Here is a 14,375-nt window from a genome sequence, read left to right as displayed (position 1 = left end):
TCTTGGATGCACTCAAGGGACCTTTCCAAGGCAGAGGGTTGGCTGCAACAGCTGTAAGATTGCCATCGCCTGCTTCTTAAAAGCAGTTTAGGCTGTGATTTGTGAGCTCTCAGCCTCTCTCAAAAAGCTGAATTTGGACAAGAAGTGTAAAAGGTACTAGACAGTGGAACGACATGCTGACGGATGCTGTGGTGAAGCATCCTAGAGGAAGCGGGCCGTAATGAATGACAATCTAAACTTCAGGTGTCTGTGTGACAGTTTGGTCTATAGCTGACTGCTGTAGACTGCTCCATCCTTCTCCATGCAGCTGAAATGGTTCAGGTCAGTGTGTCAGGCTCGCTTTCCGTGCTGGCATCCCATCTCTTGGGGATGGGACAGTCACAGCGCTGTCTCACACAGGTTTGGGTCGGGGTCCCTCCTGGCTGCAGCACCTAGCAGTAGGGCTGGAGCTGTGTCTGGCTTAGGCTGAGCCTGGGGAAGGGATGAGAATGGTGTTTAAGTGGTTAATTGTTTATATTTTATTTTTTCTCAGCACCCAAATCAGTGATGAGGATTTTCTGCTGATGGGCAGTAAATTAAATTAAGGTACCATTCCCTGAGCCAAGGCTTTCTTTTTTTTGTTTGTTTGCAACAAGTGCTTTCATGCTGTGGTGCATTTTTAATGCCCACAGGCGTGCGTGAAGCTGATCTCAGAGCTGCTAGAAACGGCAGCAGAGCACACTGAAGGTATTGAGACCGCGCTCGGACATTGGTCCAGCCTTTAGTCAGGAAAAAAAACCCAAGTAGCTGCTCCCCAACACACTGAGCACACTTTCTGCAGCTTGATGATGTGATAGCATTGTGGGCAGGTATCACTGAAGACTTTGCAAGGTTGGGCAGCGATAGCTGAGTATTTCATGTCCTAAGTAACACTCACACTTTTGTTCCCCTTTTCAGTGTTGGGACCTTAAACATGATACTCTGGTTGCTTAAAAAAATAATATTATAAATAAAAAGTGACTGTGCATGTTAATGCATTCAGTGCTTTTTTGGGAGCTGTAAGCTTGGCACCAGGGCCTAAGTTTTCATGTGACACCCATGTTTAATTCTGAATCGCTCACTGGCAGCATCACTGTGGGCTTAGTGCATTTCTATGGTCGCTGAGTAAAAGACCAGCGGCAGCGGCTCCATCCTGGTGGCTTCATCCTGGTGGCGTTGGGGTGAGGTATGGCGATAAGGGGTCTGGCAGGAAGGAAGCACAGCGCATGGTAAAGAACAGAGAAACTGCTGGTGCTTGGAACTTGAGTGGGCAGAATATTGTCCGGAAATGGTCTCTTGTAGCAGGGTTTGGTTCCTGATGGTACGTGTGGTCCCGGTGGGACGGGCAGGCAGTGCAGGCTGTACCAGCTGAGGGCCACCTCGCTCCCAAATCCCCCACTGCTGCTGTTAGCTGGGAGGGAGTTCAGGCTGGGATTCTACCGACAGCCCTCGCAGAATGAGGAGGGGGGGGGAAACAATCTGGAAAAGCAAATATTTTTGTGATCTTGTTGAGCAACAGCGTGTGCTTTTGTTTTCTGTCAATGGAAGGAAGTGGGAGAAACGTGTCATAGCTTTAGTGCATCACAGGCTTCGGTGCTGCAAAAGAGATTGAGCGCAGAGGATCACAGATCAGGATCCAAGGGGTAATGTCTGTAAGGAAAAGATGCTTAGAGCAGCACCTGGGAAAGGCGCTGCTTGTGTTCAGCTGCAGCCGAGTATCTGTCAGAAGCAGGTGCCGAAGGAAAAAGAGCAGAAATGGAGAGAACCTGAGCTGAAGAGGTACGTTTGCCTTCGGTTGTTTGAAATGCGAGCATCTCTCATGGCTGCTTTGTAGGCTAGCAGTAGAAAAGCTGTCCTGTGTGTTGCACGAGTGCTGTGGCTTTCATCACAGTGCTGAGTATTGCACTGCTACCTGCACTGCTGTGCTGCCACAGGTGCCTGCACGTATGGTGCTCTGCCAAGTGGTGCCAGTGCAAGCCTGGGCGCTCCTGGGGCTGCCGGGGTGAAGTTTTGGGATGCTCTGTGGGCTGGAGGCAGGAGGTGCAAAGCCTGAACGCCACCACGCAGCTTCCTGCAGCCCTGTGGTTCTGGACTGAGGTCCCTGCAGTGCTGCTAGGCTGGCGTGTGCTGGCCCTGGTGCTTGCGTGCCCTCCCAGGTGGAGTTTGGGGTATTTCTGCTCCTGGACTGAGTGACGGGGGAGTAGCGACCAGGGAGCTGTGGTGAGAATCCAAGTCCTGGCACGCATGGGGATGGGTGAGCCCGTGGCACTCACAACTGCTACAAATAGGCAGTGGTGCAGAGCATTCTGCAATAGTGAACTTTGATCTTGCAGATATCAAAGAATTGGGAAAGTTTGTACAAGAAACAGCGACGAGAAACCGATGTTTAACACCTTTATTGGAGCACTTCCTTCCTTGATCCTGATGTGAGCAAAGACTGACGTTGGTACAGGAAAAATGAAGGCTGCTCCGGCTTATCAGCAGCTGTTTTGTACAGTGGAGGAGTTTTAGCTTGCTTTCTGCTTCTGGGGAGTAGTCGTGGTGTCAAGATGCTGGGACCAGGCAGATGAGCTCCTCTTGTCCTGTACTTAGCCAGGACAAGGCTGCAGTGGCTGTGCTTTAGGGGCTGTGCGCGCTCTAACGCAGGCTCCTCTGCTAGGCTGACAGTGGTGATGACAAGTAACCAGGCTCCCATTTGCTCTCTGGAAAAGTTCTTCCTGCTAGTGGCTTGATGTTTGTTAAAAATAACTTGCACATTCTCCATGGTTTTTGATTTTGAAGTGTTATTTCAGGGCCTGCAGTCATGTTCTAACCCCAGTGCGAATCTTACTCTGTAGTGGCCCTGCTCTTTACTTCAGGAAAGAATAAAAGCCACTTCTTTGCTCCTTTCCTTATCAAAACACACCCCTGCTGTTCTCTGGTGCATGTTTCTTGACAAACTGCCTTTTCGGAGCGATCTTGCAGAGTGCCAAGTCCAGCGGCTCTTCAGGCAGGAGGCGTTCAGCCCTCCCACTTTCAGACCCTGCAGTATAAAGATTGCCCAAACCCCGGTGGAAAGTCATCATCCTGGTTCCTTGTAGCAATTAACCAAATTAACGGACATGCTTTAAGTGAAGTGTCTACTTGTTGCTTCTCCTGGGTTCGATGCACTTATTTTTAAAGTGCTTTTTCAAGTTCAAATCCGAACTCATTTTTCTTCAGCTGAACACTTCTTCAGAGAAGTCAGACTGCGTCTGCTTCTCGCTGTCCTTGTGAACCCCCAGGTGATGCTTGATCTGTTTTCATTTGCTTCCAGGGCAGAACACCACCTGCACAAAAGCACTGCAATTCAGGACAAAAGCACACAAAAAGCAATTTCAGGACAGTCTCGCCCTAGCCAGTGGTGGGAGCTCCTTGCGCTTTCTTCCTGCCGTCAGGGCAGGGCCCTGCTGCTGTCTCACAATCCACGGACTCCTGCATATTTTCCATGGGCCAGATTTTTTAAAATTTTCTCTAATAGAAACGCCGTGTGGATAAACTGCCAGAAGTGAGCAGGGGAGCAGCCTTGCAGCACAGTTCTTGTGTGTGTGTTGTCACTTACCCCACACAAGCTCCAGCTTTCACTGGACCAACCCTTCTCAAACATCACTATTAAAAGGTGAAGTTTGCTGTGGTCCCCTCTCCCTCGCTTTTATCCCGCTTGTGTTATTCATATTGGAAATGGCTGCGTCCCCAGGTGCTGTGGAACTCGGGCAAGGTGCTGGCGAAATTCCTGGCGCTTCCCAACGGCTTTGCCCATGGATGCTTGCCCAGGGGCCGTCCTCAGCCCCCCCTCCTGCTGGGTGCGGGGCCAGGCACTGAGCTCATGGGTAGGGCTCTTTCCCCAGAAACCGAGACGAATTCCTGCCCCGTCCCTGCCGTGATCGTCACAGGAGGTTTCAAAACCAAGTGTGGGGAAGAAGCTGGGCTGGCAAGCCTGAACTGCTGGTTTGTGCTGGGTTGGGATGGCCTGCAAGGAGAGGTAGGGGTGGTGGGGGCTTGTTGTGACTTGGTCATGTGTGCCATGACTTGGTAAAGAAATGCAGAATACAGAATACCTTGGCTGGAAGGGGTCTGCAAAGACCCTCGAGTCCCAACTGTGAGGTGTAGGGTTGGAAGGACGTAAGGGTTTTGGCATTTTACCCTTGTAAGGAGTGCTTGGACACGCTGGTACAATCCCATGTGAATCTCCAATGCTGCTTGGTGTCCCCTGGCAAGCACTCTGAGTTCTCCCACGTGTCCTGGACCAGCAGAGTGCCGTCAGTCCCTGGCTCTTGCAGTTGTCCCTGTCCCCAGCAAGTGTCCCCGTATCGCTGCCTCAGGGCAGCGCTATCATCGCTCTGCAGACCCAGAGCGCAGCCTCTGCAGCAGCACGGTCTGAAGCACCTTTGCTGAGCCCTTCAAGGATGATTAAATGCTAGTTAGGAAATAATTAGGAAGTCCCCAGGGAGCAGTGGCACCCCAGAGCAGCGATGGGGCCGTGGGCTCAGACCTTGGTTTTGGGAGCGGTGGTTCAGCTGCTGCTGATCGCCTGGGGCTGGAGCCCTGCGGTACACGCAGTGGGGTTTTGCTAGCGGCCGGAGTCTGCATCCTCTTCCACGCTTACCAGCCTACCTGGCTGCCTGCTCATCGCTCCCCCGAGCATCGTTTTCTTGCATTTAACTAATATTGCAGTAACGTTTTTGACTTCTGAGTATCAGCACCCTTTCCTTTGCCGTGGCTGGAGAGTCGCGTGGCCGCCCCTCGTCGCGTGGGCTCAGCGGATCCATTTTTAGCATCAGCCCCGCGCTCCGTGTCAACCGTGGTGAGGTGCTAACAGCCAAACGCCTTGGGAACTGCAAGCAGTATCATGCAGCCCTGACCAAATTACCCAGATGTTGATTTCAACACCATAAAAAAAAACAACTGGCTTTATTTTTACATCGACTCCTAAGCTGGTGAGCTGCCTTTAACAAGCATGTCCTACCCGATCCTCGCTGTTTCGTAAGCTCCAGGCTGCTGCTAGTACTGCGTGTGCCGTGAGTCTGCCCTCCAGTCAGATTTTATAAACATGTTTTCCACAAAGGGAAGAGGGGAGGCTTCTTGAGTGAACGCTTTCCTCCGAGGGAACATAACCATTACGTTTTCTTGTTTATGTAAAGCGGTGCTGTTGCACCAAATAGCAGAAATTCCTGCCAGCATTCAGTTCGGGTAATTTTAGGAATTATCTACAGAAAGGAAGGGAAAGGTTATGTTGTAATTAAAAAAAGATTGCTTTAATGCTCCTTCAAATGCTGTGTGTCCTAATGCTGCACTGCAAAGTCGTAAAAGATGGCAGAGCTTGGGGAGACGTTTTCTCAGTGCCTTCCCAGTGCTGGATCAGACGCTTCTTGGTTCCCTGAAGTTGTCTGTTCCTTGATGTGATTGCTTGGGGCTTCAGTAGTAGGAGAGTTAACAGCAGTTAGTGCTTTAGCATCTGGAGATGCTGTTTGGAGGTGGTGGAAGTCCAAGGAACGGCCGGCGTCATGGTCAGGGAGCGTCCTCACACGGGCTGCCACGTACAGACGGGTTTGGAGGCTGTGCCACCTGCTTAAACCCGTTACACTGGTCGAAGAAAGGAGGGCAGTCCTGGGAGAACCTCACGTAAAATACTGATTTTCCTAGGAGCACGGGCATTGGTCTGGGTCATGGTAACAGCTCAAGCCAATTCTCCATAAAAACGGAGCGCAGCCAGGGGCTTTGGCGAGCGGTGGGAGACCCACGCAGTCAGTACAGTCCCTCTCTAACTGAATTTAGATAACTGCAACTTAGGAACCATCAGCCTCAGCGTCTATTTTGGGCGAGTTTTCCAGAGGCAGGCTGTACCTCATTGTTAGCGGATTTTTCACTTCCTACCTATTTGTCTCACTGGCTGTCCCAGTGCCTTTGCATAATGGGACGTTTGTTATTTCCTTGTTTGCGTTTGACAGCGGCGCAGTCCCTCTGTGCCAAGGAGAGCACGGGCTGCCGGCAGCGCGGTCACTGGCTTCTGTGTCCTGCTTGTTCCCATATCCTTTGCTAAGGGCCCTCTCCAGCTCTCGTGGTGCCAAGGGGGAAATCTGAACTGTTGGCCAGGACGCGTGCCCTCGTCCCTTCGCATCAGACGCTGGTTACGTGTGGGTAGCCTGGAGCTGGCAGTGGTACCCGAGCCAAAAGCAGAAAAGACTTGAAAAAAGGAGATGCAGCAACAGCTTTTAGCCCACCCAAAGTTGCCCTGTGCGTCTTGGAGGCAAAAATCGCCGTAGGAATGGTGAAAGGAAGAGCAGCGCGTCCCGTGGTGTTGCTGTGCGGGTTGGAAAGAATGGAGTACAGTGTTGTGGGAGGAGAGCCTGCGGTCTGGCAGATCCTTCCCAGAGCATCCGAGGGCTGTTATTGCCCTGTTCAGCGGGGTTGAAGCGTTGTCTTGCCGCTCAGCGCTCGCCGTGCAGCCGCCTCCAGGTCATTTTATCCCGGTGCTGAATCTCCCTTTGGAGTTTGCCTAGCTGGATGCTGAGGTCCAGCCGTGCTTCCGTGCTTGGAAGGAGCGCTCGGATTTGTCCTGCCTGCTCCACGCTGGAGTGGAGAACGATCGTTGCCGTGTCTTCCCCTGGCTTGCTCTTAGAGAAATGTAAGCTGCTCTCCCAGTCTTAAGCAACCAGGAGGAGTCGGTTCTTGAACTCTGTTTATACTGTTCCTTTCCAGCACCGTGCATCATCCAAAAGAGTTCTGTTGTTTTTTTCTGTCTTTCTTGCCTTTTTATAGACACTGGAAAGGAGGAAGGGGGGAACGTGGAGTAGAGAGAAAATAAGTCTTCAATTCCCAAAACAGCATGTGGACTTTTGCACTTCCCAGTTTACTTCTCTTTTTTTTTTTTTAGTGAGGTCAAGTAGAAATCATTTAAATAGTGAAGCTTTAAAAAAAATCATTCATCTTCCTTTATTGTTGTCTGCAGAAGATGAGTTCCTAGCAGAAAGAGCCTAAAACAAATGTTTAGATGTTTTTTGTTGTTTAAAACTTTTTTTATTCCCTGCGAGGTCTAAAAATAGAAGCTGCCAAAGAATTGCTTGCAGACCCGCGGTTCTGCTCGAGGGCTTTAGCTCAGATCTAAAGCTGTGGCTTTTGGCGTTGCAGCGGTTGTTCTTTGCAGAAGCACCGAAGCTGCTCTGCTGTAGTGCGAGCAGGGAGGAGCCGCTGTCAGAGCCGTCTCCTTACCAGCCCTCTTTCTCCTCCCTGCTTCTCCCCTCCTGCCTCAGCCCTTGGTCGGAAAGCCTCCACCTGAGCCCCAAGGCACGCCGCAGCACATTTGCCTGAAAATGAGAGCGGAACGTAAGTGCTGGGAGCACGAGGAGGACGGTGGGGAGGAGGCTGAGGCTGCACTTACTGCCACGCACGGTGTTAGCCTGGGTGGGGGTGGATAGTGTGGAAACGCAGCCTCACGTTGAAGCCTTTCTGTAAGGAAAAGGCTTGGCCCATGTGTTTGCGTTTCACCGTGTCGCTGTAGTCTGGCGATGCTTGCAGAGAAGTATTATCCTCTTCGTGCCCACAGCTTTCCATTGTGCTGTGCAAACCCGATGTAAACCTGGGGGGACAGGAAAATGTGAGCAATTTGCGTTACAACGTGTGCAAGCCACGTTATGGGTTACTCAAGGGCAATGTATGCGTACCGCAGTGTGACTCCGTGCTAACGGGGCCCACCTCAGCAAGGAACATGTGGGAAGTCATCTGCCCCTGGGGGCTCTGAGGCGCTGTGCTGGGGGGGCGATGGCACAGGAACGGCAACTGAAGTGCTTCACGAGTGCTCCTGAGTGAGGTCAGGTGGGACCATGTTGCCGAAGCGGCTTCTCGAGGTGGAAGTGAGCCGTGCTTCCTCTGGTGGGCACTCACGCACGCTTCCCCCCTTGTTTCTAACAGCAGCGTCGCGCTTGGGAGCCAAGTCTCGTTTCACACTTGTGCAGTTAGCGTGTTACTTCCGTGGGTTGCTTAACACGAGAACTAAAAGTTTGTGTAAGAGGGGAAAATCGCACCCCCCTTTTCTTTAACCTTCTTCTGCTAAAAGTTAGTGCTTTTTCTCCAGTCGCCTTGATAAAGCACTGCCTGCAGCAGTCGTTGCAGACCATCCTGGTGCAGCAGAGGCAGTGCTGGAGCTGTGGCTGCGGGGCTCCGTAGGCTGGTCTGCTGCAGCACGTCGGCTTTGTTCTGGGAGGGCTTGTCACCAACCGAAACGCCGCTCGGCTTCTGCATCCAAAGCTACGGGATGTGCTAGCAGTCCTCAAAGTCACATGCACAATGTGCACGTGCCCACACGTCGCAGAGCGCAGGCTGACAGCCTTCATGTCTCTTTTTTTTTTTCCCATGTCACTGCTGAAATTTGGAAGGAATACTAGTTCTTGAGGCTGTCACAACGACAGCTTCACGCTGGGCTCTGTTCTTTGAATTGCTTTTAGCTGGTTGGATGTGTTGCGTACAAACTGAACCCTGGGGTAGGGCACGGAGCATCCTCTGCTTGCTGAGCCTCAGGTAGCGTGTCTGCTGGTGCAGAAGCATCGTGGGCTCTGAGGTGTGCCAGGGATGGAAAGCTCACCGACTCCTTGCTTCCTTCACAGTGACTCCGTGGCAAGAGCGAGCCCGTGTGCGGAGAGCCTCCTGGCGTGCCTCTTCTCCCGGCTGCTGGCACTGAGCTGCAGCACTGCGGGGCCACCGAGGACGGAACTGCAGTGACCGGGTGGCGTGAGCCAGGCCAAGGGAACGGGTGTGCAGCTTGCAACACGTGACGGCTGGGATTCGTCGCGCCCTGTGGTGGAGACGTCGGGTTGGGGCAAGGAAGGCTTGCAGCCGGTTAGATGCCCGAAGGGGAGAGCACAACTCTGGCTGAACGGATGCATCTCGGCACCTGATACCAGGCTCAGGTAAGGGCGTGCTGCTGGGCACCGGGTCGCGTTTCCACGCTCCTTTCTGACTCCAGGGATCACTCCAAGAGCACTTGTGTGCTGCTGGTGGCTGTGCCAAGAAATTGAGACCTGTGCTGGCCAGCCTGTTCTGTTGTAGTCCTGGGCGTTTTCCTGCTGGTCTTCTCGGGACTTCGCTAGTTGCATCAAGCAGCTTGTTGCAGAGGCTCACTTGGCTGCCACAAGTGCATCTGCTGAAGGAGGTGGATGTGTTTATATAGGGATGGCTGTAACTTTCTCTGTTGTGCAACGTGTGGAGCTATTTCATTGATAGGAGTAGAGGGAATGGCCTCAAGTGGTGCCAGGGGAGGTTCAGGTTGGACATGAGGAGACATTTCTTCTCAGAAAGAGCAGTCAGGCGCTGGGATGGGTTGCCCAGGGAGGTGGTGTGTTCAGGGAAAGGTTGGACGTGGTGCTTGGGGACATGGTTTAGTGGGTGACATTGGGGGTAGGGGAACGGTTGGACCAGATGACCTTGGAGGTCTTTTCTAACCATTGAGTCTATGATTCAGATATGGTGCAAGTTTACTGGGACAGAAACTGGTATGAGCTTTGTGTAACAAGTCTGCCATGCAGAAAGGGATCTGTAGGCAGTCATTTCCAAGGACCCTCAAGACAGCTGAAACATTAAGCCAGCTGAATTGCTGAGTTAGTGCTCCTTATGCTATTCAAAACACAAAAAAAGCATGTCTGCATGCTCTTGGGTTTGTCGTAGTCAAGGAAATAAACGTGCAGACAGGATCTGCTGGATGTTGGTTCATTCTGCCTGGCAGTAATTTCGTTCCTGAAGCCGTTATTCGCTCTGTCAGTGCAAGTCTGTTTTCCTCTCCTGTAGCCGAGTGCCACTTTTTGGCTTGAGGCTTCCTAAAGCCATCGTTAGGGGACTGGGGAGGTTCGTTTGGGTTGAAATCTCCCTCCTAGGATTTCTAGTGAAACCACTAGATGGCTGTGAGCAGAGGTCCTACAGCTCAACATCTGCTGTTGTCAGCATCAGTTGTTGAGCAGAAGGACCCGGGTCCTGCTGAGCAAGGAGCTCGGGGCGCAGCCCGGGGCGTGCCATGCCACCCCAGCCAGGGAGGGCTGTTGGCTCCTGCTGCTTGCTGCCTCAGCACCTACAGCTGGCTGCAAGTGGTCTGAAGCATGCTGAGGTGCCTGTCTGTGCACTTGAATTAACCCTCCTGGGGGATTTTAGCGCTCTGTAGCCTGTTTCTTCCTGAGCTGCTCCTCCATGGGGCAGTGGGACGGCGCTGCAGGGCACGCGAGTGCCGCACCGCTGCTCGAGCTGTGGCTGCTGTGCCCCGGGGCATTGCGTCCTGGGGACACTGGGGGCTCAGCTCCAGCAGGTGTCCTGGGACAAACAGCTCGAGCTCAGCTCGTTTAGGTACATTCCCTGCATGAAAATCGCAGGGACCAGCTCGTACCTTAGGCAGCTAAAGGTTTAAAGTATGCTAAAACGTGCTTTTAAAATAGAAGGTGAAACAGGAACAGAGATGTGCTTAGTTTCAATGGTGGTGGATGTGGTCGTCAGTATGTACCTTGGTGACTTTGTTCCACAGTAGCTTCAGTCTGATGCAAGCTAGCACATTATTTAAGTATGGAGTGTCAAAACTTGCTTTATTTACTACTTTTTTTCCCTTACGGCAGTCTCTAGTAGTTATTTGGGCACGTTCAGGGCTCCAACACACCTTAGCCCAAACTCATTTCCTCTTCAGGGCAATAGTTAGCCAGGACGTGCTGCTCGGAGAGGCAGCCAGCCTTAACATCCCCGTCCTCGTGGGCTTGGGTGCAGCTGGGCAGCACAGAAGTGCTACAACGGCCGCAGAAAGCGTGCAGGGTCTGTGCGCTTTGCCCTGGGGGGATGCGGCGTGCTCAGGAGGGGTGCAGGCGGCTGGGACGGCTCAGCTTGGGGAGGGAACTCCAGATTTCGCAATTTGGCTGCGTGCCTGTGTCGTGCTTGCCTTTAATTTGCTGTAACTGGTGGGCGCAGCGCAGACAGAAGAAACCAAAACACAAGAGGCTGTAATCTCGAGTGCGCAGAGTGGCTGCTTCTCTGCAGGATAAAATATTGAAAAATTGCTTTGCAGAGTACCTGCGAGTCTAGTCCAACGTTGAGTGATGCTATGCTTCCTGAAAAGGAGACTCACTGGCAAGCCCTTATGCCAGGTTATAACAGACCTACTGTCCAGCAAAAGGGTGAAGGCAACAGTGAGCACAGCCTGCACTGGTGCAGCATGGCAGTATAAAATCAGCACGTGTAAAAAGCCTGTATTTTCCTTGAAAGAAGGCCGAGAGAAAACTGAGAAGTCAGCAGCTGTGGCTCAGGAGGGGTTTGGCTGCTGGGAGGCTGAAGAGCTCAGCAGCGCCCAAGGAGGGAGGGTTGACACCAGGGCTCAGCTCACGCAGGAAACACGGGGCAGCGCCTGCTCTCACACTGCTGCTGGAAACGGAGGGTTCAGGGTGAAGTGCTGCTTGCTTCAAGCTCGCTTGGTGTGAAAAATACTGGATTGGCACAACATCACTGCAGCTTCTCTGTTCAAAGGCTAGGAATTGCTTGCTGGCAGGTCCCAACAGCAAAACTGTTTTGCAAGAAGGTCTCAGAGGCGTCAAATCCTGAACCATGGCTGAAGTGCATTTCTTGTGAGGCACATCGAAACACGGTGATGGCGCAGCTGCCTGCACTGTGCATGGCTCGCCAGCCAAGTCTTCAGTGCCCCTGTCCCTACCCAGAGCCTGCCCCTCTTCCATTTTTGCTGGATTCAGGTCTGTGTGCAAGGCTCCTGTCCCGCTGCAGTTTAATGGGACTTCTCCTTGCTTGTATCCATCGAGCGGTGGGGCAAGAGGACCTGGAGGTGAACGGAGGGCTGCAGATGTGTCCTCAGGAGAGGAGCCCTCTGGAAAGAGGTGGCAGCATCTGCTTCATCCGCAGCTACTGACACAGAGGGAGCAAACCAGGCAGGGTGACTGCAAACGGTGTTTGTGAGAGGCAGCTTTTGGGGGGGGGGGGGGTAAGTTGCAGGTGGCTGAGGAGCACAGCAGGCACCTGGTGCGTGTCAGTGGCTCTTGGAGCTGAGCTCGTTCCTGGCTGCGAGCTCCAGTGGAAGTCTCCTCCTGGCTGATGCGACAGGGCTCGCTCTCCTGAAAGCCAGCTTCCCTTAGTTAGTCTGGTGCTGCCGTACAGCAGTGCCATGGAATTTCAAGGACTACTTTAAAGGCAAGGAATGCAGAGCATGGATTTAGATACTCCACTTTCCCTAAGTATTTGCTATTACATATGATAATGATTTTATGGAAAAAAAATCTGTGACTTCTTAGGGAGTAAACTTGACTTAAAGATAATAGTGTTTGCACACAGTCCTGTGTTTTTGACGCAGACACCTTCATGTTGCTGTCAACACTTGAAATCCCACACCTCAATTTTTTGTGTAGAGTTTGCATTTGCTCAGGGCTAGGTAGGGATTTGGTGTGGGTAGGCAGTAACACACATTTTCACGAAGCATCTCTTTTGCTTACTATTACTGGGGATAGTTCTTCATCCCTTAAAGCATAAACTGGGAGCTCCCAGTTTTGTGGGAGATGGCAGACTGTTGTTTTTTTTTCTACTCACTATTTTAAAAAGAAACTACTTGATAACTCTGTTTGTTAGTTAAATTCTGTGGCTTGAGGCTTTCTGTTGCTTGTATCATAGCAAAATCATCTAGTACCCTGTTAATGCGTTCTTATCGTTCCTCTTCATGGCTGCTCCACAATGTGGGATTGTCACCCAAAAAAAAAGCAAAGGGAAAATGCAGTTCGCACAGGAGAAAATTGAGCAGCTGGAGAAAGCCATTGGAGTTGTGTATTTAGGGGAAAAACAGAAGTCCTAAGCCTGGTGTATGTGAGTGGAGAAGCGAGGTAAGTACGGGCTGTAGCTGATGGAACCTGTGTTGTTGGTTGGGGTTCGGAGCCAGGCAGCCAGCTCTTACCCCGGTGCCATTTCTGGGAGTGGTGGCATTTTCTGTTTGTTCTGGTTTCCTTCAGACTGAACAGTCACTGCTGGCCCTTCCATGGGGGTTTCGGGGGTGGCAGCTGGCCTTGTCCACCGGCACCCCCTGTGCTGGCTGCACGAATGGGCAGACGAGCGAAAGCGAGCGCAGCTCCGCCTTGTCCCATTGCCATCAACCATCTTGTCTGCTTTTGAGTTGTCTTCTAAATTTGGATTGACGAGCAGCAGAAAGAAAACAAGCACGCATGTTCCAGGCAGGAGATGCAAAACGGGCTACTTTGCATTAGTCTGGGGCTTCTGGCTGCTGGGAGGCTTTCACGTACGCTGAAGACAAAAGAAATGTGGTCTGGCTGCTTTCTTCGGCTGTGTGAACCCTCCTTGTCACCAAGGAGCTCTTCCTCTGGTTATTCTATTACAGCATGAGGTTAGAGACAGAATAATTTCCACTTCGTAAACACCTTGCATGTTTAATTTGACACACAGTTTATTTTTCCCTCTGGCCTGCAGAAGGTTTGTGTTTTTAGCACCGCCTAAAGGGTCTCGTTTCTTCAGCCTCATAACAATCGGAAAATGATGTAAGGAGGGAGTGGGGTCAGGAAAGCAAATTTGCCTCTGATTTAAACTTCTCAGAAGAAAGCCACAGGAAGGAGAAGATAAAGATATGTTAGAGGACGCGGTGAGGCTGTCACTCAGACCTTGCACCATGAAAAAATGAAGCCACAACTAACACTCGTTAAGCAAAAGCCAGGGGAGCATTTTAAGTAAGATCTGTGGCTTGGCAAAGTAGAACAACATGCAGTTTAATATACTTGTCCTTGCTCTGTTCTGGCTGGGGAGTGAATAACAGGGAATTTCCCTTCCTGCTGCAAATAGAGTTTGCTCTTTAAAGAGCCTCAGCCCATGTGCATCCTACCTCCAGAAGGGACCGGAGTGCTTCCTTGCGGGAGGTCAGGGCAGCTCCCGGTTCCCACTTGTTTGCAGCGACAGCTCAGAGTGACCAAGCGGGATTTGCTTTGGGGGTGTAGATGCGAGCTGGTCTGACTTCTTTTCAGAAAGCAGCAATCTTTCCTACTTGCTTCCCTGCCTACCTGTAGCGGTTCTGACATCGAGTGGCCGATTCAAACGTTGCTCACTGGTCTCAGTGCTGCTCACTGCCCTGTGGGTGTCCTCCAACTAATGTGGGCAAACGGAAAAGGACACTTTTAACTGACCTGCTAAGTGAAAACAAGGTGGGTAGGGCTTTTCTTCTGACCCTGCAGCCAGTTAGGATTCTCTGTGTGCTGCGTGTTCCCATAAGGGGTCCCCCACACTCCGTGCTCCAAGCCCTACAAGAAATCTCTGGGCTGTGTTGTTAAAGCCATTCAGCTTTCCGATGTTCTGGGTAAATCACTGGATGATGATTCATTGTGTGGCAG

At 51.7% G+C, this 14,375-nt stretch overlaps 1 protein-coding gene across 4 annotated transcripts in view; it reads left to right on the top strand.

The window, feature by feature from the left end:
* The window catches only part of LOC118168094 (USP6 N-terminal-like protein), a 77,421-nt gene that overhangs the window by 39,658 nt on the left and 23,388 nt on the right, over positions 1–14,375 (top strand). For all 4 annotated transcript variants that reach the window (XM_035328211.1, XM_035328214.1, XM_035328213.1 and 1 more), the window contains one exon: positions 8,637–8,939. The gene's annotated coding sequence lies outside the window, so the exon portion shown is untranslated. The remainder of the gene's footprint in view (positions 1–8,636; positions 8,940–14,375) is intronic.

The sequence above is a fragment of the Oxyura jamaicensis genome, chromosome 5 (assembly GCF_011077185.1).
Source record: "Oxyura jamaicensis isolate SHBP4307 breed ruddy duck chromosome 5, BPBGC_Ojam_1.0, whole genome shotgun sequence".
NCBI classification, from domain to species: domain Eukaryota; kingdom Metazoa; phylum Chordata; class Aves; order Anseriformes; family Anatidae; genus Oxyura; species Oxyura jamaicensis.
Note: the sequence above shows the minus strand (reverse complement) of the source record. Positions and strands in the feature narration are given on the sequence as shown.